At 41.5% G+C, this 26,234-nt stretch overlaps 1 long non-coding RNA gene across 1 annotated transcript; it reads right to left on the reverse strand.

Annotated features, from left to right (window-relative positions):
* Positions 1 to 8,037: 8,037 nt before the first annotated feature.
* Positions 8,038 to 14,914, reverse strand: LOC142791310 (uncharacterized). Its single transcript, XR_012890156.1, has 2 exons — positions 14,688 to 14,914; positions 8,038 to 10,520 (listed from the first exon to the last, which is right to left on the reverse strand). It is a non-coding gene; the product is annotated as an uncharacterized LOC142791310 (long non-coding RNA).
* Positions 14,915 to 26,234: the final 11,320 nt, after the last annotated feature.

Consider the following 26,234-nt stretch of genomic DNA (forward strand, 5'->3'; position numbering starts at 1 on the left):
GTGCGATGGCTCCGAAAAACATTCAAAAACAAATCAAATGTTTTGTATGTGGACGCTTCAAGGTACAATTTTAAACGGTCAGTTGCATCGGTACTTAGCAACGACAACTGCATGGTGACATGTACATCACTGTACACGTCCTCGATCGCCAAGGCGGAATGCTTTGCCATTGCCCTTGCAATCAGGGCGCAGGAACAAAGAGATGAACCGCAGACAATTATCATTTCCGACTCACAGGAAGCGTGCCGTTTCTTTTTAAGAGGCCGCCTTCCATTAAAAATAAGCAAGTTCTTAGGCGGGAGCTTGAAGAACAAATACAGACTGATCTGGTGTCCAGGACACGCAGGCCTGGAGGGGAACGAAAGTGCTGACGCTTGTGCTCGAGGGCTCACGAACCGAGCAGAGCTTCGACAGCACATTCAATCCTTTGAAACACTCCAGGAGGAAGCTATCGAGGAGGATAATGACCCATCCAGAATGGCCCCTCGCGAAATTCTTGCTAACCAGCGAGGCATGCGACAAAAATACAGCGCCCCCCACAAATCATTAGAAAGGGAGGACGCAATTGACCTCTGCCGAATTCAAACGGGAGTCTTTCCCAATCTTCAAAGGTTACACAAAATTTTTCCAACGCTGTATGGGCGTGCTTGTCCGTGGTGTGGCGGCTCGCCATTGCTCTACCACATTTCGTGGGGATGCCTAAAACGTCCACCAAATTTAGATACCTTTCTAGGTCAGTACAAGCTTTGTAATACTTTCAAGCAATGGGAGGCACAGCTCGCCAGCTCTGACCCAGAGGTGCAGCTTGCACTTCTGCGGCACGTCAGACAGACGGCGGCAGCCAGTGGAACCCTGGACTTGGGGCCCCACCCATCAAGCTCATGACCCCTGTCCCAAACCCTTGCAAATAAAGTTTTTCCTTCCTTCCTATGTTGTTAGGCTATGCAAGGAACTGCTTCATTTTTCATTCGAATGCACTTCCACAATGATTTTAGGCAGATATAATTTTTGCAATTTAAAAAGAAAATCTATAGTTGCACGCTAAAATTCTTTAAAAAACCTGAACAGAAGAATACCATAAATTTGAAACTTTAGCTACCTGGTACGCAATATGACACCGGCTGAAAAAAAAAATTAACAGAATAAAAGATTTTAAACTCAACGTATCACTGATACCATGCATTGTAAATGTGCAATATATAGTTTCTCAGTTTCCTTAATGTTTCTGGTACACCACAACTGGAAGGTATTGTGCTGATGGCAACGTAAAGTGGCAGAGAAAGTTTTACTGAGGAAAAAGTGGGATGCATTCATCCTATTAACCATCAAAAGGTTAAGAAACTGATGCTCAGCAGTGGAGCTTCCTCCACAGCAACAAAAAACCTGCATTGAACCACAGTGCATGCACACACCATCTCTCCAGCACTTTGCTCATGCACTCTGTCATGGCAGAGTTTGGTACCAACGCAGTGGACAGCTGTAGGCCACTGTTTTCAACATGTGTTGCATATAAGACTCCATCAGCAACAACATTTGGTGAAAACTGTTTCATTGCCTTTTTTGTCTTGCCAATGCGTGATTAGACATTCTGAATTACGAGCTTTCCAGTGACATAAAATAAATGTACAGTAAAAAAATTGATTGGCCGTAGGAAATAATCAGGCCCTCAAAATCCGCAGAACCGTTAAGAAAGGGTAAGTATTCATTGGTACAAGCACATTCCTGGAGCTGAGTAGCCAGCTGCGCTACACAACTTCTCAAGTCTTTTCTTTTAATGTGCCAGGGCGGATGCTGTGTATCATACTGTTGCACAAGTTTTCTTTTATTTTGGTGTACTTGACATTTTAAAACATTAGTAAACTTTTAAAACATATACAGTTTTGCAAATCATGACTGTTGAATCAAACACAACAAAATTAACTTTGGAGTGTTAAATCACTTAATATTTCTAGAGATCGAATCACACTTGTCTAAAACACCCAGCCGACTGCTCCAGTTGCTGTTTTCTGCAGAAATATCTTAATGCCAACGCCGTATGAATATCTAACATGGCATATGGCGTGCTAGGCCTTTGTGCGATAATTTAAGCGTGAACAGAAGCATGTAGCTAAGGTGACGTAGAAGCCCTCACTAACAAGAGCCATGCGCTTCGCTGCTCTGGACAAGTGTGATTCCACCTGTACAGCTGCAGTGTTGGCATTTTTTTGGTGCATGAAATTCTCCATGTTCACTTTACACCTGGTATATTATATAAAAACATGGAAATAAAAAGAATAACAAATAAAACCTTCTAGGTCTGAGTGAGAATAGAGGCCAAGCTGCTTGTGTGGCAAGCAGGCATTCTACCACAAAGCCACGTGCCTGCTCAAAAATAATTTTCATGCTTTACAAATACACGCGTCTAGTATACACGCTTCACAATACAACATGTATTATCGCAGTATATTATGGTACAAATGTGCATTGCCACTGGCCATCAGAACGTGTGATTATCATAATGACTTCGTTGTTTAAAGCAGCCACGAAAAACAAAAGGCACAAATGCTACTGGAGTATTCTCTTAGGACCATGTACTGGGTGCATATCAAGTTTAAAAACATTTCATGCACATAGTTGCTTGTGGTTTAAAGAATACTACCCAGTACCTGTATTGCGTGGTCTATCTTGTGTCCCATCTCTGCGCTCTTCGAAGTAACTATGTGTACGTATCAACAAGCTCGCTTAGCCATCATTTAGAAATCTATTACGCAGACTGCAACTATATGCGAAACCCTTACTAGCACAAGCCACTTTAAACATCGATTACATAGTAATAATCTGCAGTATAAACTTTTCAAGTAATGTTACCCTGCAAAAAGTATGTACTAGGTGGTTGGGGTATGCACTAGGGATAGGATATCACTGTTGTGTTCTACTCAAACCTTGAGGGTCCCCTAATTTTTTTCACCAAACAATTGTAAGATTCATAGATAGTAATGTTCCACAAGCATGGTATTGTAAGTAATCACCCTTTTGGCCTATACTAGAAGAGTGGAGGGGGTGCTGTTAGGAGTGAATTTACAGGCTGTTAAGAGTGTATGGAAAATTTGACAGATTGTTGTGTAAGTATGCAAGCATTACGGCATGTCAGTTCATATTAAATACCTGAAAAAGATCACAGGCAGGGGTCCTGATAGGACTCTTGAAAGCATTTCATCCTAGGAAAGAAGTGATGTGTCATTGACACATCTGTTGAAACTTGGAAGGTCAGAAAAGTATTTCAAGCGTAGGTATGTGACTTTTCTTGACAATACATGACTGTGACATGACACACTTCCATACTGCACATGTGTCTGTTTCCTAACATACTTGCTAGCAAAGCCACAACAGGGTGTTTATCAATTTATTTTTTTAAAATTAAGTAATTTTTCCAGGTTTTTCACATAGATTAAAAGCAAACTCCATGACCATAATGTCTGCTTGGAAAAATGTGCGGTGGAAAGAACACTTTAGCAGTAAAAAATAAAATAAGAGGCACTCATATAAAACAAATGAACACATTTTACACACACACTCATAATGTTGTGAGTGTATGTGGTAAATATGAAAAAATGTGTGTAACTGGTGAAAACAAAACTTGTGACCCAGGCACTGAGAAAGTTGGCTGTTTGGTTTTTGGAACAACCAGAACACAACCACACAAATAAAATCAACTGCAGCTGCAAGTTTGAAGGAGCCTGCGATAGTCCAACAGTGCCGCCAATGCTGCTAGGAAACAAAAAGGTGGCGCTATCTCGCGGCATTCGTATAAAACAAGGATGCAACAGCCCGGCCAGTTGGCTTACTGGAGCACATTCTAGTTCACTATAATGGCTATAGCCTGCAGGCCATTTAGGATTGGATTAGATTACCTTGACCTAGACTGCTGTATTTAGTAATGATTTGCATCCCCGTCTCATTTGTACATGTCTAAAGTATACTTTTCAGCAAAAAGGAGTACTTACGTATTTTATGCGACCTTGTCTTGACAACGACTAACAACAATGTCGCAACAACGAAACCGTACAGCAAAATTTACTTTATCTTTTCTTTCACTCTCTTTTTTTTACACAATGCACACATGCTTGTTGGTGTTTTATTTCTCTGGGTTCTAACACGTGGAGCACAATGAAAGTACTCAGACACCTGCAATAAAAGCTGCGGTAGCGTTTGAAGTGCTGATGTTTGAATATGGGGTGGAAAAAAGGAATCTGTCAGACCGAAACTGCTTCCCCGATTCCATAAATAAATAAAAGATGCAGAATCGTGAGTTAGGCAAATTGGTGAGTGTTCACCGTAGAATATTTTACAAAGGAACGGGTTAGAAGCAGTCAGAGAGGATCACAGCGCTGATTTCACAACTGAAATTTATTCGAAAAAGGAAAGAACATATATAGAAAATATTGACTCATTAAAGCTATGCACATGTACACATGTGTTACAACACAGAATGATTCATGTCTTCTCTAAGACCTTATGTTCTTCATCTAGACAAGTGTTACATAAAATACTTATGCACTTGTTGTTAGATCTAATGAAAATGCTTTGGCTACTTCACACATGTGCTAATCAACATGTCAATATTTGATATTTGTTTTCTACAAGTGGGGCACACAGGGCTGGGTAGTATCGCAATAACATTTAAGAGATACTTTTGAGTGTCTGTATTGCTGTATCGAGGCACTTTTAAAAAATGTATTTGTATCTCAGTAGTGAAATACTTTTACGGTGTATCGCATGTATCGCGATACTATCCAGGACACGGGTATCTTGTTACTTTCTTTTTTTTCGTGAATGAGCTGAGACGTGTTGACAATGGGGAAAAAAAATTTCTGCTGTGACCTTGGCAGTCCACGGCAAGATATCCACCCACCATTTCTACATTTCTGCTGAGGGCAAAACTGACTCCTACCTTCTTGAAAGTGAGCTAGTTGCTTTGCTACCCGCATCCCATGATGTGTTTGAATGATGGCCTGCTTCAGCGCGACAACAATCTTATACTGCTATATTGAATTCCAGCACAGATATTTACATTCTGAGGAGTATTGCATACTGCACAATGGGCGCCATTTTTTAAATGTATTTCCTCATGCCAATTGAACGAGTAGTGTTTGTTTTTCTCGTTTTTTTTTCACTTTTCTTTTGCAGTGCCCATTTGAAAAACTGGAGCTTATTGCGGAAGCCACAAACCACCCAAAGAGAATTTGGTGCCATGTGCCATCTATGATACTTCTTTCTGCAGAGCATTTCTGAAAAACGCCAGTATGGCCAAACAGCGATTCTAAAGAGGTCTTTTTGAGTTTCCTTTCGCATTCCTTGTTTTGTCCGTTCTTAATTCTTTCTGCCTTTTCTAAGATGTTTCTAGAAAACACTAAACCTTCAACTGGAAGTTCGTTTGTTTATGGTTCCAGCACTTCGCTTGAACTATGCTCCTTCTAGCATAACTAATAGTGTTGCTGTTGAGTTCCGGATTTCAGTGTACAAGGCGTGTGACTGATGCTCTCATATGGCATAGTTTTTTATTGCAACTGATATCTGTAAATATGTGGTTATTAACAATTATGTGCAGCGTAAGCATCCTTTGTAATGCCTTAATGACACTCGGAGAATGGCGAAAATATAATAAATCAATTTTATTTGCAAGTTTCAATGTGCTGCACATTTTAAATATTATGCTGCACAAATGTTATTATGCTGCTATAACAAATGTTTGTATGGGGTATAACTATCCCCGACATAGACAGACAAAAGTATTTTAGTATATGTATTCTGGAATACTTTTTTGTCTTTTTGCAAACGTATCTCTGAAATATCCTGTCACATGAATTACGAATTTATCCCAGTATCTGTATTTTATGCTTCCAAACCACGCATTTCGATATCTGCATTCCAGAAAACTTTTTCGGGCCTCTCTGCCCAGCCCTGAGCACACATCCACATGGCCTACAACGAGCTGCCAAATTAGACGTGATTTTAGCATCTGATAGCATTAGCCCATGCTCTCTTAAGCACACGTTTATGTAATGCCCCATTTCACCTAAATATTCACAGCTACAAGACAGTGGAATCCCATAAGCCACGCCAGTAGTGCAAGGAGCATATCTGTGGACATGACTGGAGACACATTTGTTCCCTTTCCCTGGCTGCTGACACAATGCTCTATCCACCAAAGTACACACATTATGTACTTTATTACGTGCTGAGAATGACATGTTTATGCCATAACGAGCACCAACATTTTTCAAACTATGTGCTATCCTGTGTATGTATGGGATAACTGCCTGCCTCTTTTTCTTGCTTATTTCTAGTGCACTAGAATCACAATGATAAAACTTTTCGATCTTTGAAATAAGTTTTTCTGACAAGGAGCAAATCACGTCACTCGGAAAGCCAGAATTGGCAAGGCGAGCAACTTGCGCATCAAATGCATGCGCCATAAGGTGCTCCCGTAACTTCTTAAGAGCGGCACCCAGCACAGTTGTCGCAATGGCTCCCTGTATGGTTTTGAGTGGCCAGAATTAAAATTCAGAATTGGCTTTATGAATCTAGGCTGGTATTGCTGTATATGTGATCTTTGACAAAAGCCTGTCTTAAATCGAGAAACTGTAGCTCATCAATTTTTTTTGAAACTCCAAAGTGAAACACTGACATTTCGTTTTCCTTAACATCTTTCTCTATATTAGCAACCAGTAAAGAGCAATTGTTAATGTCCAGTAGAACTAAGAAGTCATGGACATATCAAACAGCATGTGATGATAACCAATTCAAATGCTTTTGCAGCTGCCCATCTACATACCCAAGAAAAATATAACTAATTACAGGTATATTCATGATTCAATGCAGATACCAGATTTTTGGACAAAATTATTTCCCTTCCAAGACACAATGGTAGAATTTAGATGGCCTGCATGAGCTCTAAAAACGACGCAATAGAGATGCCACACTGGCACTGAAACAACAACTCATCATTATCTTCTCTCATGCACTGCTTTATACAATTCAAATCTTCACATTGGGGCAAACCATAATGTAAACCTTTTACGTCTATACCGAATGCATTACGCCACAAAGAAGGTTGTTCACTTAGTGATAAGATGATGGATTCTGAGTTAGAAATTCTTAGCGGATCACAAGTCTTGAAACGCTCCGAATTTCTTTGAATATACTCTGAAACATTTATTTACCAAGTGTCTTTTTCTGAAACAACAGCTCTTAGTGGCAACATGAATCTTCACTGAAATAAAAACTGATAGTTTTTGCCTTTTTGCTTTTTTCACACTTGCCGCTACGCATTCCTGATTAAGCGTTAGTAACAGGGCATAAACTTATTCGTTCAGTCACCCGCTTTTTGCATCAACACTTTTTTTTATTAATATATACCCTAAAGGCCCATCCAGGCATTACGCAGGGGGTTTTAGTTATACAATAAATTTGCAAATCAGAACATTGCCATTATAAAATTAAAGTGGTAAACAATGTAAAATATAGTTCCATAGACAAAGATGGTAAAGAAAAAAAATTGTGGCAGGAATGAAAACTCAATAAGAGAGACACAGCTATAATGCAAAAAAATATATATACAGAAAATTGCCATGAAAAAAATTGCCCCCTATCTGCATATTTGACCAAAAATGTCGTCGAAAGACTATTGTATTTCGCCTGAAAAGAGTGAATAGACAGGAATATTTATTTGATGTTTTGCACGAGAAAACTGGTGAATGGGATTTTGGAGGTGTTGCGTGAGACTTGAGTGCTATCTGGCGGTAATTTCAGAAAACGAAAGGATGGCCTTTGTTATAGCGAGCACGCAGCACGCAGCATGCGTGCAATCTTGGAGGCCATATTTTGTAGATTTCAAGACAGGTAGCAGCACAGTATAGTCTTAGCAAAGCGTAGGAGATGCCTTTCCATGCGAAGCGTCGCATTGTCAGCTGCAGTGCTTAGAATTACTTATTTATACCTTTTCTAGTATAAATAAACACAGTGCACAATATCGACATGTTGATATTGTGCCTCAAATATGCTCAATATTTGCTTTTTATTGACAATCGTACAAGTATGAATGCAGAAACTTGAGCAATACTGGTGGATGCTTTGGATGTGGTCGTACTTGAGCCTTTTTGCTGACAGACAGACCAAAATTTTTGCGTTGGAGTATCCCAAGCAAGACTATCATCTTTAAGGAGAAAATATATTTACAATGAAAGAAGAGTAAAAATAAGCACATACATGCACTTACAAACTCACACAGATAGGTAAGTCATATGTCCAAGAAAATATCGAATCGGTTTACAAAGGCGGCACGATCAATGAATCAAGCGATGTCGCCCGGCAGTGTGTTCCAGTGATGTGTGCTTCGAAGTAATGGTGAGTGTTGATACATAATTGTGCGTGCCAAAAAAGGGTGTATTTTGAATTGGTGATCAATATGTTTCAAATTATTATGAGGTGTGTTTGTACAAGCTTCATGAAGGCACATTTACTATGATAAAATGTACGAAAATGCAACAACAGTGACGACAGTCTACGTTTTTCAAGAAGGGGTAATGAAAGTGAGTGTGTAATATCTGTAGTGCTGCAGTTGCGAGCGAGAATACTACTTGGTGATAAATCCTGCTGCTTCATTTTGTTTTAATTCTAGTTAATCGATGAGATATGGTTGATGTGGGTTCTAGATGATGGATGCATATTCTATTTTTGAACGGACAAGTGTAGTGTATGCTAGCCTTTTAGAGGTATAGTTCACCAAGTAAAGGTTTCTTTTAATAAATCCAAGTGCTTTGGACACCTCACTAGTTATGATATCGATGCGCTTATTCTAAGGCAGGTCAGAAGATAAATGAATTCCAAGATACTTAAATAGGGATACTTTTTCAATGGGGAGAGCTTGAATTTCATATTGACTCATTTCTGTTTTATGTGCTCTGGTAAACGTCATGGCCTTTGTTTTGGAAGTGTTATTTGCCATGGTGACACCAAAATGCGAGTTTATTAGGGTCCAACTATAATGACTCGTTAGCTTGGGCGCTGTCAATTTTTCTATAAATGATGTAGTTGTATGTAAATAATTTGATAGTAGATGACAAACCATGTCCAATGTCGTTGATGTAAATGAGAAAAAAAAACTGGTCCCATGATTGATACCTGGGGAACACCAGACTTTGCATGTGAAAGTCAAGATGCATGTCCATCCACATAAATTGATTGGCTGCAGTTGCTCAGAAAATAATTTATTCCGCTTTTTTCCAAACCAGTGGCAACCTTATCATTATACATAGAGCCATCTAGAGTTGAAAAGAAGCCTTTCTTGTCAGCAACCAAAACATGCAACTTAGCTTCCAGATGCATATGAACATAATGATAAAAAATACTCATGGATTTAATAACACCATCTCAAGGAAATGAAATGAGAAGAGAGGGTGCTACTCTTGAAATATCTGCAATGAGTGCATAGCTGAGGACGTTTGCAGCTGCATCACCAATAATAATAATAATAATAATAATAATAATAATAATAATAATAATAATAATAATAATAATAATAATAATAATAATAATAATAGCAATAAGATTATACAAGGCAAGACATAGCTCAGCAAACCTCTTGTGATGGCAGTTCTAACATAAGCACCAAACTAAAAGGCTTTCAAGGCAAGCCGAATTTGTGGCCACGACAAATATGCACAAATTTACCGATGTGAGAAATGCTGTGCTTGGAAAGTCAGATATGATATGTAATATGTAGAAGGAACATACATCAAAATAGTGCATGTACCAACATGGAAGCTAAGGAATGCTTTAGTCAATGGGAAAAATAAGCTGTCGAGCGGAACTTTCTGTAGTCTTCTTTACACTGTAGTCTGCCACGAGTGTGACAACATGTCAGTCTATGAGACCTGTGATTTCAATGAAAGAGTTAAACAACACAAGAGTTCAAAATGAAGTCACCAAATCATGGGTGGCCTTGGATGCCCTCGCTGAACATGCGGAATATACAGGCTTTAAAATTGACTGGTCAAGCAACCGTGTTCTGGTCGAAGAAAACAAGCTTGCATCATGCCAGCACCTAGAATCCCTGCACATTCACACAGCTGCACATATACTCAATAAGATTTATGGAACGCTGACCATATACTTTTGGTGCTTACATCACGCACCTAGCCATACTTAAATACGATGTACCTTTCTTATGGCTGTCATTCAGAACAATATCAGGTGCCCAAACATCGATAAACTTTGTGTTATTTTGGTCAGTGTATCCATTTGTTTGTACACTAAGAAGAAACAGTTATGCATTGCCTTTTTTTAAGGCCTCTTCTAGCTGTTCACTGTAGTGGCAGTCGAAGGAGTGACTTTTTGAGTATTGATCAAGGGTAATGCTTATTTTTGTGATGGTGGCACAGACTGCCGCCAGTTTCTATGAATTAGCCAAGTTTTACCAAAGTTCCTACAGTTTTCCAGCAAGGCCCCAATTCCCCGACTTTCCCAGGTTGGTAGACACCCTGCACAAACAAAGATAGATGGCAGTTAACTCACGTCCTGTTTCCTGTCTTATGCAAGTGTCATTCTGCACTTTATTACCTTAGAAGTACTTGTTGCTAGGCAGGTTGGTATAACATTATTAGGGAAAATTCTAGACAATGCGAATGTACGGTGCAGTGTAAATATTTTCTGTAGTTCAGCTGCGAGCGATGCTCTTTTTCTGTGCTTTTTCATTTTTCCAGTGGTGCTTAGGCATCTATAATTTTCCCCCTTAGCTTAATTACCTCCCTGAAGCTATGCATCATCTTGCCCATTAACAACCATTGTTAAACTATTGTATGTGGCATTGTTGATGCAAAATGACCTTAGAGTATATGCTAAAGCTCCTGCAGGATCACTGGCTGAGTGTGACAACCAGTTCACCATTTATAGGACCCGAAGTATTGACATTTTCAATATATCTGTTCGCACAGTGTTTCATTGGAGTCATGCAAGTTTAAAATATGGTGCTCCCACAGAGAAATTTTTCTTCCTGTGCTGTGACCAACGGGAAAACTATATAGACAATAATGAAAAGAGATCACAACTAGGCTTAGCTGTGTGATGTCTGCCTCAATAAAGATGTAATAAATTAATGCAAGTGTGCTTATATCACCATGGTGTTGCCAGTTTATTACTACATTTGATATGAATCTCTGCTCGCTCCACCATGGTGTTCCTAAGGGTGTACACAGTCTTACCTCTGAGACAGCATTGCCAGAACTAATTTCACTGTCACAATCTTAAACAGGTGTGCAACAAGCATGCGCCAGTGCAGAGAACACAAGAGAAGTGGTCACTGCTTGCATGTTCAAGGTCGTATGCACGCACACCGGACTACGATTTTGCAGTGTCTTACATTTTGAGTGGAGTATACATCGTGATGGCGGCAGCCATCTCTGTGGTCACCAGCTAGACTGTCACAATGTGCATATTGTTGCTTCAGACAACTGTTTAGGACAAAAAAAGGGCACGGTAGAAAAAATATCTTTAGGCTAATGTAAGGGCTTGTGGTGAGGAGACTCAAAAGGTATATGGTGTCATCTTGCAATAGAGAAGCAACATTTATACCTAGTTTATGTTAGTAGGAGTCTGCTAAACATTGGCCATACAAGCTTGTGGCTAGAGAAGGATGATGTCCAGGAGATACCCCCCTGAAATGTTAACCTGCACCGTCCTCCCTTGCCCTTCTTGATGCACTGAAATTTTTGCCCAATAGGTACTAATTCCTTCAGTGGGTACTCTTGAAGGGCTTCTGAATAAGCTCACTCTTACATCCTGTTTTCCCCAAGGGCAAATCCTAATGTTGGAACTTGTTTGCTTGGCAGAAATTCTTAAGAGGAAAAGAAGCTTCACTCGTTACACAAATAAAGCTACAGCATTGCAAGATTACTATGATGTTATGTACACAGACCTCCCACACACAGCTCACTAAAATGTCACCAATTACCTCTATGGTGAGCCTGATTATGCCTTAAGACAGCATGTAAGTTTCTTGATCCTATACTTTTTAATCAGTACATGAACCTTGAAAAAACAAGAACGTCACGTGCAGTGCATAAAACCAGTGCTTATGAAGTGCAATGATGCCATCGGAAGCATCAGCAAAAGTAAATTCACCCTGCTAGAAAGCAAATTGTGCGTGAAGCCTGTAAATGTACTGTTAACAAAGTCTTCTCGACAACTTCATTACTTCTACTTCTGCAATTTTCATAATCCTGTCTCTTCATATCTTGCTGTCAACCCAAAAATTATTGACCTATGAGGTGTTACTCATATGACCATGCTCATTTAACATACCTGCAAGCCTCAGAGCTAACATAATAAAATTGAAGACTTTAATAAATTAATGCTTTCTGCTACTCACCCCTAAAAAAAATTTTTAGCATCTTCTTCAAACCTGTTTTTTTAAAGACTCAACAGGCACAGTGACGTGACTCATGAAAGGCATATCCGGAGCTTGTGGTGCAACTAAAATCTTTTTGGAGCAGCATAAAAGCTGCGTGAAGTTTTTAAGCTAGAGCTGTTGCACCACATGTTACAGGGAACTAGTTCATGAACATATGCATGCATGTTCACTTGGACTTCTGCTCAACATAAACGTAAGCTTCTTGTTTTTTTTGCAGACATCCCCAATTTATATAAAGCTACCTAGCACTTTCCGGGAATTCAGATGGCATTTGTAAATGACTCTGGCTTTCAACGATAGTTTAGCTACAATATTGAATCACGGACTGGTAAGACTATTTATGCATTGTATTTACTTTCCAAAAAAAAAAACGAGTCTGATTATATTAATGCTTTTATTAGTACAACCTAATCGTTCAATCTGTGGAGAAGTGGTTGCTGTCATCTTTTATATACAGAATTGTTAGGTCCCTGATTAATGAGCACTTAATAAAAAAAGGGTTTTGTAACTGGTCCTTACTGCCAATTATTTATTATGGCTCGACAAAATTTAGAGTTATGGGGGAGTAAGTAGTTACACTTGGCAAACTGTTTGACATGTACAGTCGTCGAGGTCGAGAAGCCCAGCCGAGACATACCGGAATAGTGGAACACCATGCTTTCTAGGAGAAGTAAAAGTGATTGTACAGCATGCAATACTGCTGATAAAATTTGCCCACTGTATGGACTTAAAACTTAACCACCTTCTATGAAATATTTTGAAAGTAAACTGTAACAAATAGGACCACAAATAAAAAAAAATAACTAAGTGGTCAGTTCTATATGCAGGTACTAAATTACTGTATTTTAATACAGTAAAGCAAGACTGTTGTCCAAGCAAAACTAGCTCATTATTACTTTTATCTGACAGTAACCACAACAGTTAGAAACTATTTGGCTGAAGTCACGCGGTAACTCTTGTAGCATAAGCGGGTTCAGATTGTTGAGAAAGTTGGTGCCCAGCAACGTTTTCAACTACATTGCACGTTCATGTCCACTGTAATAACATCTTCAAATCGCAGGGGTAACGTATGGATTTCAAGCGTATGCCATATACTTGCTCCCTGAGAGAACACAACAACGAAGAGTGCACGCATGCTTGACACAAATAATGAAATTTATGAAAAAGATGTAGCAGGTTTCGTCTCTTGGTGCAGATCCCTGCAGGCACTTACCTAATTCCCACCCCATTTTGCCAACAAGCAGCCCATGTAAAACGTTCGAACATGTGCTATTATGTCGGGTCATAACCAGTTTCCTGTAACCACCTTGCACTTAGTTCTGGCACGACATATGTTTCAAAGATCTATTTTTTGCAAACTGTGTGAGTAATTGTAGACCATTCTTCAACAGTTATTTTTGTGCTTACTTGATAGGAAAACATGAGCTACAAATTTTCTAAGTTTCTAAAATATGAATGGTAATTGAATTGTGAATGGTAATCTACACCCAGCCTTGGCATATATTTCCTTTTTAATCATTTTCAATTTGAGGCATGGCACAAATTTTGAAGTACGACTGAAGCCTCTCATATGCATGTTTCGTTTATTTGAAGGTGCCATTTAACAATCTTGAATTAATCCTGCAATGAACTAACATCTGAATGCCTTGCGAATTGCCTGCCACAAAATATATTTTACTAGGTAAATTGTTCTGTGCTTGTTACACAAGCTGAAGACGATGACGATACTGACTGTCGCATCGTCACTGATGAGGCAGAGGATAGCGCGTGTACAATTTAGGTGCACACACGAGGCCCAATGTCAGTGCTACATTTCCAATTTAAACACGAGCGCGTGCAATATGTATGCTTTACCGCAATACACAACTTGCACTTCACCGCAAGGCACGACTGCCTTACGGCACTGTTTAATTTTAAGAAGACGTTTAAGGCGGCAATTTTGAGCGAATATTTATAGTGCTCCCAGCATATCTTCAACTTTATTTCTTTTTTTTCTTTGTATACACCCACAAGAAAAGACATAGCTTAGAAAACCGATTATCGTAATCGGTGACAACATATTTAAGCCACTTGGAAAATAACGTCGTGTGAGCGCCTGGTAATATTCCATCACTTCCAACTTGTGCATTTCGTATCTGTCTCACGCAGTTACGCAAGAAGAAGCTTCAATGAAAGTTTTGGCACAAGCATACACTTCACCGAAGCGACACATCGATCCTTACGCTACACACGCACTTACCAGACATACACGTATGGCATACATCCACAAATAGCATAACACACGGTGTTCATGATCGGGCAAGTCGTTACCACATTGCTTATAGACAGTATTAGAGAACGAAACCACGTATCCATGCGCAGAGGCGATTCTCGCGAATGCATAAGGCTCCCGGCCAAGCAAAGACCACGGATAAATAACTACCGCACGGTAAAGATCCTCACAAGTTAGTGAGGAACCTTAGACCTTTCGTTCCCACCACCTGAACGTCCCCCAAAAAATGTCCAAGACGGCGATTCTGTCGCCGTCTATTCATATGTTTTCAGCCAAGTCAAGCCGGTTTTAAGCGGCTATTCGGTGAACCCACGGAGGTGGGGTGAACCGAACGCTTTTGCCTGGAAAAGGTTCGTGCCACTCGGTGGCAGCAGACGCAGCCGCTGAGTTATCGTCCTCTGCGCCCGCCTGCGCCAGAAAAAGCCAGAGAAAGCGATGGATGGATGGATGAATGGATATGGCTGTACCCTTTAGATCGAGCGGTGGCTAGCGCTACCAAGCCGTAATACCTAATGAACCAAAAACTATATTTATTTTTTTTCCTTAAAAAGTGAGTTTGAGGATTCGTACTTTGAAGTGAAGAGTTTACTTTTCACTCGCGCCTTGACTTTAGCAACCAATCAGATAACCTCCTTCTAGTTAAGTCTACCCGCTTAAAGTTTATTTTTCCCTCCCGGTCCCTAAACCCCAGTGCTTTGAAAAACTCTGCGCCATCATCCTGAACTATAGGGTGAAGCCTTTTACAGAAAATTATCAAGTGTTCGGCAGTTTCTTCTTCCTCTCCACACGCACTGCATACTGTGTCTACCCCTTCGTATTTGACCCGATATGTCTTGGTTCGCAGTACTCCCGTCCTGGCCTCAAACAGTAGAGAACTATCCCGAGTATTATCATAGATCCTTTCCTTGGCAATTTCCTGCTTAAAAGTTCGATAGATCTCTAGTGCGGACTTCTTAATCATGCCCATTCTCCACATGTCAGTCTCCGTTTCCTTCACTTTCTTCTTAACCGATAGTTCTTTTTGGTTTGGCCACCTGCTGTTTTCTAAGTATTTACCAGTCAACTTCCTGGTTCGCTTCCTCCATTTTGTATCGACATTCCTCATGTACAAGTAGCTGAAAACCTTCCTAGCCCAACGCTCTTCCCCCATTTCTCTCAATCGCTTCTCAAATTTTATCTTTCTGCTAGCGTCCCTGCCCTCAAATGATGTCCATCCCATATCACCTTGTACCCCCTGATTTGGTGTATTCCCGTGAGCTCCTAAAGCAAGCCTACCTATTCCACGTTGCTTAATTTCTAATCTTGCTTGAACTTCTGATCTCATGCACAAGACCGCATTGCCTAACGTCAGCCCAGGAACCACGACCCCTTTCCATATTCCTCTCGCAACATCATACCTATTGTAATTCCACAGTGCCCTATTTTTCATGACTGCTGCATTCCTGTTACCCTTAGTCGTCACGTATATTTCGTGTTCCCTCAGATACTCGGTCAAATTGCTTATCCATGCGCCCGGATATTTGTATTTATCTGTTATTTCTAGCGTGACCTCCTGTATTCAAAGCTCACTACCTTCGTTGTCATTGAAAATCATGACTGCTGATTTTTCCTTACTGAATCTAAAATCTAACCTATCTCCCTCATTACCGCAGATGTCCATCAATCCCTGCAAATCTTTCTTGTTGTTGGCCATTAGCACTATATCATCTGCGTACATTAATGCTGGTAGTGCCTGATCAATAAGCTTTCCTTGTTTGACTAAAGAGAGGTTGAAGCCCCGTCCACTTCCCTCTACTTTGGCCTCTAATCCTTGTAGGTACATCATGAATAATAAGGGTGACAGGGGGCACCCCTGCCTAAGCCCCCGTTTTACCTCTGCAGGCTTGGATACCTGTTTTTACCACTTTATAACTACCTTGTTACCTTTATAGATACCCTTTAAAAGATTAGTGACTACATGTTCCACGCCTAGTGTGTCCAGTATTCCCCACAATTCCTCTTGAACCACGCTATCGTACGCTCCCTTGATATCCAAAAATGCTAGCCTCAGGGGCCTGTGTTCCTTTTCAGCTATTTCGATGCACTGCGTCAGTGAGAACAGATTGTCTTCCAACCTCCTGTGTTTCCGAAACCCATTCTGCAGTTCCCCCAGCACCCCCTCATCCTCTATCCACGCCTGCAGTCTTTCCTTTATAATCTGCATCGCCAGCCTGTAGCCCACTGATGTCACTGTTATAGGACGGTAGTTGTTTATGTCAGCTTTGTCGCCCTTTCCTTTATAGATCATGCTCATCCTGCTAAGTTTCCATCCATCGGGAACTTCACCATCGAATATTATTGTGCTCACTGCCTCTCTCAAAGCCTGCTTAGACTTCGGACCTAATGTCTTTATCAGCCTAATTGGAATGCCATCTGGGCCTGTTGATGTACTACTAGAAATCCTTTTCTCAGCCCTTTCCCACTCTTGTTGTGAAAATGGAGCCATTGCACCACTTGATTCGTTCTTGTCTATTGTGGTGCATAAAGTACTTCTTTGTTGAAATTTTTCTGTCACCCTTGTTCTTATATATTCAATAGCTTCGTCCCCTTCTAGCCTAGCACTTTGGGCTGTAGTTATAGAACTCTGCTCTAGGCTCGTCTCATTCCTTAGGGAGTTTAGATGGTTCCAAAATTTCGCAGCTGCCTTTCTATCTTTTTTATGTACTTCTGCCAGCCACTGAGCTCCCTTCCTTCTAATCTTTTCATTGATCAGAAAGGATGCATCCCTCCTACAGCTTAGAAAGGTTGCCATTTTCTTTCAACATCATCTGTCGGTTCATTCCGCTGCTTAGCATGTCTGTGTTCCCTAGAGGCTTCCTGACGTTTTGCTATGGCTCTCTTAACTTCCTCATCCCACCAACTTTTGGGTTTGTGTCTTCTTTTCCAGAATGACTTGTCACGCGTCTTAGCAAGCTCTAGCTCAAAGAGTCTAATTAGATTCGTGTATCTCCACACTGTCTTATTATCCTCCGTGATTACTTTCTCAATTTGTTTAGTGGCTATTTCAATTTGCCTTTCTGAATAAAAATTTTCCTGTAGTTGCTCATCATGTCTCCTTCCCACTTTCACTGCTCTTCCAAAACTTAGCTTGATACGTTTGTGATCGCTACCCAGACATCTGGAGCCACCTTCATCTATGTGCATTCCCCTGAGCTTATCATACATCCTATGTGACATCAGAGCATAATCTATCGTCGACTGAAGCCTTCCTACCTCCCATGTTATTTGCCCTTCACACTTCTCGGTACTGTTGCAAATGATCAAATCAAGCCTTTCACACATATCCAAGATCATTTTGCCTGTCGGGTCGGTATACCCATCTATATCTTCTATGTGCGCATTCATGTCTCCTAGTATAATCATCTCGCACTCTCTTCCTAACTCCTGAATGTCCTTTGATATACACTCTACCGTTGCCTGGTTTTCCTCTCTGGCCTTTGCTCCCGTCCACGACTACACGAAACCAAGGAGTGTCATTTGACCTGCCACTTTCCCTTTTAGCCATTAATGTTCCTTGCACTCCTGCTTGACCCTTTGTCAGTCTGTACTTTTATGAATGAATGCCCCAATACCACCCCCCTTTCTGCTGCCTTCTGTTCTATTACAATATTCCCACGTGTAGTCCGGATTGTTCCGAGGTTGTTCCATGTCCCTGAGATGTGTTTCTACAAAACCGTATACCATCGGCCTCTCTTCCCTTAGCTGTTCTTCTATCTCTTCCCACTTCAGCCTGTTCCTACCACCCTGCATGTTAATATACCCTATGTCTGAATTGGCTCGGCTCTCGTGGCTATGTCTATTTATGCCCCGGAGTCTACCTATCTTAGATATTGGTGCCACTTTGGAATCGTATCTGTCCATACCACCTGTCGAAGAGTCTCCCTGGTTGTTTTCCTCGTTACTTGCTATCCTGCAACCCGAAGGGCTCGCTTGCCCCCCCAAAAAGCTACTGCGCGTCCTGCAAGTCGCCAACCCACCTCATGACCTAGCCGCCCATCGAAGTGAATTCTGTCTCGTTGGAACCCCCCCCCCCCACCTATGCACCTCTCTGTTTATTTCCACCACCTCAAAGCCTTTCTCTCGATTCATCCGCCATATCTCTTGGTTTGCGTTGACCACCGCTCTTTGCAGGTTGCTATCACGCACCGGTACCTCCGGTATCGTGCATATCACTACCTGTACCTTAGGAGAAGTGGCGCGCATGTCATCGACGCCTTTCGCCAGTGTGGCTTCTAGTCCTACTGCATCTTCATTGAGGACATCGTTTTAACCGCCTGAAATTATCACGAGGTTTTGTCTATCAGCTGTCGTTTTGAGCTTTGCGCTCGCTTGCCTCATGGCTGCTTCCAGCTTACGTCCTGGGAACGCCCCTACTGCAACCCTCTTGTCACCTTTTACCCTCTCTTTGATGGCTTCTGTGCATCGATTTAAATTCGAGTCCCCGGCGATAATCACATGCTGTGACTTTTCAGCTGGAGTGTTCTGCACCTGGGGGCTACTTGCACCTGTGAAGCCGGCTGCTTTGTTTCCTCTCTGCCCCACCACTACCTCGCTGAAGCTTGGCCTTGCGACAGTTGAACCGGCTAAACCTGTTTTTTCCAAACTTGCTGTCTTTTCCTTCTCCACCGTTCTGGTGGCCGGTTCCCTACTGTTCTCTCGGTAGGTCGCTTCTTTGTTCAGCTTCACTAGCGCTTCCTCGGCAGACTTCAGTCTTTCTCCCATTGCCCTCGTTTTCTCTTGCTCTGTTGCCAACGCAGTCTCGAGCTCGGCGATTCTCATCAGCAGTTCACTCTGGGCAACCATCATTTTCTCCATGTTTTCCTCGACCTCACATTGCCTACACTTCGCGTCAGCCTCTTCTCCATCCGCTTCTACGCTTGGGTCTACTTTCAAACCCACTCCACATCCGGAACACTTTACAGTCTTTTTAACCATGCCTTTCTGACACCAATTGTCCCTATACTCGATAATTACTAAACTCGAGCCCTGCACTTCGCAAAAAAAAAGAAAATGTAAGCTTTACTACAAAAATTTGCGTGTTCAATGTACGCGCACCTCCCCCACGGGGTGGCAAAAGAAAAAAACAACAACAAAAAAATTTCAAACAAACCCACCCGCACTAACTAATAAATACCTGGTGTCTGGCCCCCAAAAAAGCCGTACCATAAAATAAGTGCTACGAAGATTTCAACCGCTGCCTTATAATTATAAAGACAAGGTCAAAGCATGCAAAAACACTTATCTGCGCAGTCGATCCGGAGCGCTCAAAAAACACGTCCATCCGCCTTGACAGCCCGAACTGAGAATGGCTGGATGGATGGATGGATATGGCTGTACCCTTTAGATCGGGCGGTGGCTAGCGCCACCAAGCCGTAATACCTAATGAACCAAAAACTATAATTTTTTTCCTTGAAAAAAGAGTTTGAGGATTCGTACTTTGCAGTGAAGAGTTTAATTTTCACTCGTGCCTTGACTTTAGCCCCCAATCAGATAACCTCCTTCTAGTTAAGTCTACCCGCTTAAAGTTTATTTTGCCCTCCCGGTCCCTAAACCCTAGTGCTTTGAAAAACTCTGCGCCATCATCCGGAACTATAGGGTGAAGCCCTTTACAGAACATTATCAAGTGTTCGGCAGTTTCTTCTTCCTCTCCACACGCACTGCATACTGTGTCTACCCCTTCGTATTTGGCCCTATATGTCTTGGTTCGCAGTACTGCCGTTCTGGCCTCAAACAGCAGAGAACTACCCCGAGTATTATCATAGATCCTTTCCTTGGCAATTTCCTGCTTAAACGTTCGATAGATCTCTAGTGCGGACTTCTTTATCATGCCCATTCTCCACATGTCAGTCTCCGTTTCCTTCACTTTCTTCTTAACCGATAGTTCTTTTTGGTTTGGCCACCTGCTGTTTTCTAAGTATTTACCAATCAACTTCCTGGTTCGCTTCCTCCATTTTGTATCGACATTCTTCATGTACATGTAGCTGAAAACCTTCCTAGCCCAACGCTCTTCCCCCATTTCTCTCAATCGCTTCTCAAATTTTATCTTGCTGCTAGCTTCCCTGCCCTCAAATGATGTCCATCCCATATCACCTTGTACTCTCTGATTTGGTGTATTCCCGTGAGCTCCTAAAGCAAGCCTACCTATTCCACGTTGCTTAATTTCTAATCTTGCTTGAACTTCTGATCTCATGCACAAGACCGCATTGCCGAACGTCAGCCCAGGAACCATGACCCCTTTCCATATTCCTCTCACAACATCATACCTATTGTAATTCCACAGTGCCCTATTTTTCATGACTGCTGCATTCCTGTTACCTTTAGTCGTCACGTATATTTCGTGTTCCCTCAGATACTCGGTCCCATTGCTTATCCATACGCCCAGACATTTGTATTTATCCGTTATCTCTAGCGTGACTTCCTGTATTCTATGCTCACTACCTTCGTTGCCATTGAAAATCATGACTGCTGATTTTTTCTTACTGAATCTAAAATCTAACCTATCTCCCTCATTACCGCAGATGTCCATCAATCTCTGCAAATCTTCCTTGTTGTTGGCCATTAGCACTATATCATCTGCATACATTAATGCTGGTAGTGCCTGATCAATAAGTTTTTCTTGTTTGACTAAAGAGAGGTTGAAGCGCAGTCCACTTACCTCTAATTTCGCCTCTAATCCTTGTAGGTACATCATGAATAATAAGGGTGACAGGGGGCACCCCTGCCTAAGCCCCCGTTTTACCTCTGCAGGCTTGGATACCTGCTTTAGGCTACGCGCGCCGCGGTGCGGCGAAAAACGCGGCCACACCCCCTTTTCACTTTACGCTCACTCCGGGCGATTGGGACGGCCGGAGCAACGGCGCGCCGCCGGTAGCCGATCGCGGAGGCCACGGCTGGTACTAGAGGTGTGCGCCGAGGTGATTTCGACCGGCGGCGGCGGCGGCGGCGGCGGCGCGAAAACCGAAACTAAAAATTGAAAAGGTTCTTCTGCCAGAGGTTACTGAATTAGTTGAAATTCAGGAATTTTCCTTCAAATAGCACTAATGACACTACACAGATGTGTCGACATCACGATGAATGCAAAGCGTTTTGTAAAGTAGTTTTTTATTTCGCTTTCATAATAAAAAACACGTATTTCAATCTATGTCCATGTTCTACCACTAATGTGCAGCACTTTGTTTGTTTATTTTTTAAATTTAAGATGCAGCAGTTTGTTTCTGTTGTTGGCTACGTCATACTTCATGAAACCTTCTTTAATTGAGCAAGCACCGACGCACGTCACTCAGTTCGCTTTTTCCGAATTGGATCTCACTTTTACATTGCACGCTGCACGAAAAAAGAAGCACCTCTGCAACGAGTTTTCTTATTTTGATTGCAGGAAACCGCTATTTTAAGTATCTGTCATGCATTGAATGTTACTTTCCTTCGAACGAATCGAAATACCTACTTTTCACAATATGAGAATGTTTTATGTAGCGGTATAAGATGCGGAAGAAAACAAATCTGCGCATTTAGTCAACTAGACCTCACTGTTGTGTTCAATGAATGAAGTGTAGACATAAGCGTGGTGCAAAAGGGGCACTTGACCCCTTCAAGCCGCACCAGCACTTGCTATCCACTCTAGCGACAGCAACACGACCCCCTCCCTCAGCCATGATGCAAGTTGAAAGAAGGGTTTCCTCACCCCCGAGACAATAACCTGTCGATGGCCATATGTGAAGATGAGAGCAAATGCAATATTTTCTCAGATGCACAGTTCATACTGGTCACTAGCTGGACGCCCGTTAACCACGCCTGCAGAGAACGTTGACGCCCCGACCTCTTTGTGCTTGGTCAGGAGAGGAAGACACCCGATGCAAGTGCGCTCCCTTAAAATTTCTCTTACAAAACGTCACAAATAAGTATAAGCATATAAGTATAAATAAGTATAAAACATTCAACTTTTCAATGCTTTTTTTTTGTAGCGTGTACACGTGCTCAATACCTATCAGATGTGTGAGACAATTGAAATCGCAACTGCCACTCTCGACTGGTTCCGGAAAAGACTCAATAGAAGAATGCAATAACGAGTGCTTGGGAACCTATGTTCGTTTGTCAATTTGATTTCTAGGCATGATTTTAAGTTTATATAAACAAAAATAAAACCTGCAGAATATTAAAACAAACTGGCTGTTATTGCAAGATGTGTGTGCCCCTTCGTGATTTTTCTAGACTTACCCGTCTGCAAGCCACATCTGGTGTCACAAACTTGCAAGTGTCCCCCTCCTCCCCACGACATCTCCCAATACCCCCCCCCCCCCCTCCCCATTAAAAAGGCACCAATGTAGGCTTCCGTAGGCCTCCATGACGGCCTACTGGCGCGCAGCGGGCCATTTCGGTCGCTAGGACCCACAGTACCGACTTCGACATGCTTTATTGAAGGTGCTGAAGGATCAACAAAAGGCCGATTGTAGTAAATTTCTTGAGAGCTCAATGATAGCTTCTTTGTGAATACCGTAGATTATCGAACCTCACTTCGTGTATAATGCTCCAATGAAAAAAAAAAAGTTTCACCCTGGCTCACTGCAGAGTCAGAAGCCATCACACGGGCAGGCGTCATTAAGCCTCTATATAACATTGCTAAGGTTCAGCACATTTGCACAAATAACTCTCGTTAATTGAACATTGAGTATAATCCTTGCTTGGGTTAGTATGTCTGGAACATAAATTTGAAATTCAAAAATTCTCATTGTGGGTTTTTGCAGCAAAGACACACTGATTAAAACTGATGATTCTGGAGCTACGGCAGAGGTAACATACGTTATGTTTTTTTTTTTCGGTTAAGGTAATGGTAATGCGCTACATTTTTTATGTATATATAGAACGTGGAGCCGTGAAACGTTCCCTTTTTTATTATAGTAACGAGTAACGTATTTAGTTACTTTTTTCTGTAACAGATACAACCCTAAATATATAGACTTACAGAAGTGATGTCGGCCCACACCGCCAGTTGCCAGCTATAGGCTGGCTGTAAACATTACATAGATATATTCCTTTGATCCAGCACGTGATAGTGAAGGTTTGCTCGAACATTGATGTTCTCGACCTTTGAGGAATACACAACAGCTTCTTAATAATATGCATATCATCCAACCGAAGCATGCACTTTGTTTCGCTAAAATTTACAGTCAACGTGAGTGCTGTCGTCGCGCCGTATGTTTTAGGTAGAAACTTAGCCTACTCGAAATACCCAAAGACGTCGATCCTCCTAGCAACGCGTGGCTATCCGCTGACAGTTCTGTATGAAAATAGCATCCACAGTGGAGCCTGTGGCATATGCTGAAATTTTATCGCAACATTATTATACTGCCACTCCGCTTGTATTTTTATGTCACTGTCTTGCGCAAAGACACCGCCATTGTGGTTTATTATAGGTAGTCGGCTGCTGACCCGCAGGTCGGGCGATCGAATCACGCCTGTGGCGGCTGCATTTTCGGTAGAGGCGAAAATGCTGTAGGACCACGTGTTCAGATTTGGGTGCATGTTAAAGAACCCCAGGTTGTCATAATATCTGAAGTCCTCCACTTCGGCATCTCTCATAATCACATGGTGGTTTTGAAACGTTAAACACCTCATATTAATCAAATGCCTTGCGCAAAGCACGCTTGGCAGTCTGCGAAAATTCTAGATTATTTTAGAATCTTCTGATAAGCTTGAGACACCTACAATATTGATGATGTTCGATGCCACGGGTGTATATGGCGACGTACCTTCGCGCAAACCATATTACCAACGACCAATGCTCTGATCACCGCTCTCTGCGTAAAGCGTGAATTTGTAGCACTTTGTACTTTTCTAGGCACATGTTCACGAAATAAAAAGGGTCGTCTTGAGCAACCCAAGTACCATATTCTTTGCCGTCGCAACCACGTGGCAATAAGGTAAGTAAGATGAGAACGGTGAAATGATTGATACAAAACAGTGAGATGGGGTGAAGTGCACGGCCAAGTTTTATTGAAGATGCGTATACCACAAGCTGTTTTCTTCTATAGAACCAACGTAATGTGGATTTTTCAAATTACTGTGAAATTGAATGTCAAGAAAGGAAGAACGCGAACCTAGAAAGTGACAGTGGAGACGAAAAGTGATATGCATCGACGTAAAGTTTGATCGCTCATTCTACGCCAAACGTCCAAGGTGTTTTGGCGGCTACCTCAGGTGTATTCAAAAAATGTCGGGATGATTTACTCCATTGAAAGCAGTCTATTGCAAAAATGTTTTGCAGAGAAAACTATTTTTGGTTACCTATATGTGACCAAAAAACCGGCTATAGTCTGGGCCCAATATTGAGTCCTAAGATAAAAGCACATTTACTGAGCTAGTCTATGTAGGCTCTATTTATTTTGCCGACCCATGGTTCCGAATATTTAAAACCTCCTACTATGGCGTCCCTTATGGTCAAATTGATGTTCCCGTTTGTAAAGCCGAAAAATTTATTTTTCAAATAATAAAACTGTTCATATCTCTCCCTCCCCGGAACTAATTCTAGGTCCTTTGATAAACACCAATCATATATATATATAAAAAATACTTTGATATCAACTATTCATAACTCTCAATTAACGATGTGGAAATGAAATGACCGTCACTAAATGACCGATGAGGTGAAATATTAACATTAAAAAGCATAGTAAACGTGACTAAACAGCTAATTCTACGCTAAAACAATGTAACCTGAACTATTGATGTCCCCACACATCTAAAACCTCATGCAATGTCTATTGCACACCTGAAAGGTGCAGTTATTCAAGCACTTTTTGCAGTGAAATTCGGCCATGGAGTTAATGCCGTTCATGGTGGTGCTCTCTTTAAATTTGACGTTTGAATATATAACGAAGCAATAGAAAATTCTTTCCGTGAAACCCGTATTTTTTTTGGCGATGTAATTTAGGATTGTATGCATTGTGTTGGCACGAAGTTTAATGTAGGTGATGTGCTTGTAGAGTGCACCGTTCGTTGACTCTGGTGAAATAGAAACAGCACTTTATGTTAATTCATCACGTGATCTGCTCCCAGAGAACAGAATACATAACGAAGTGCGTTACTAACGAACCGAGGAATTGAATATTTTTCGGTCTTTTAATGTTGTTTCTGTAATCTAATCTACAAACGTTTGTATTAAACGAGCATGACGGTACGAAGGGATGTAATTGGGTTCTACAGCTTGTTGTGACACATGTGCCCCTCCAGGACATCTTTATTACGTGACATCGGAATCTACACTGAGCTTGATCTATAATTATGTACCTAATCAACCGAGAAGAAGTGCTAAGCTCCAGATTCATTATTAATGTGGCTTCAAAGACGAGAAAGCAGCACGATTCGTGAGCAATCGAGCACCCGTTCTCTCTCTATTGCGTTGAACTGCTTGTGCCCTCAGATGCAACTTCAGTTTTTTTCTTGAATAAATGTGGTAATTGCGATAGTTGTGAGCGCTAA

Source organism: Rhipicephalus microplus, unplaced genomic scaffold (genome assembly GCF_043290135.1).
Source record: "Rhipicephalus microplus isolate Deutch F79 unplaced genomic scaffold, USDA_Rmic scaffold_160, whole genome shotgun sequence".
Classification (NCBI taxonomy): Eukaryota; Metazoa; Arthropoda; class Arachnida; order Ixodida; family Ixodidae; genus Rhipicephalus; species Rhipicephalus microplus.